Source organism: Petaurus breviceps, unplaced genomic scaffold (genome assembly GCF_028583685.1).
Source record: "Petaurus breviceps papuanus isolate PSGF00001 unplaced genomic scaffold, PetGlider_PUasm1.0 140, whole genome shotgun sequence".
Classification (NCBI taxonomy): domain Eukaryota; kingdom Metazoa; phylum Chordata; class Mammalia; order Diprotodontia; family Petauridae; genus Petaurus; species Petaurus breviceps.
The window spans coordinates 48,111,878-48,112,133 of NW_027185698.1; positions in this window are offsets into that span (position 1 = coordinate 48,111,878).

The window sequence follows — 256 nt, forward strand, 5'->3', positions numbered from 1 at the left end:
TGCTCCCCTCCATACACACACACACATACACTCTTAAAGGGCAGGAGTTGTGTCTGTCACCTCCTCAAATCTGGAGAAATGGAGGCAGATGCTAGATGTGAGTCTGTAAACACTTCTTCTTATCATTTCCTCTATCTCCCTCTGTCCTGCCCCTGAAGAAGCTGAGTTTGGATGGTCAATCTGGATGGATCCCCTGGGGGCCCAGGAAAGTGTGTGTGTGTGTGTGTGTGTGTGTGTGTGTGTGTGTGTGTGTGTG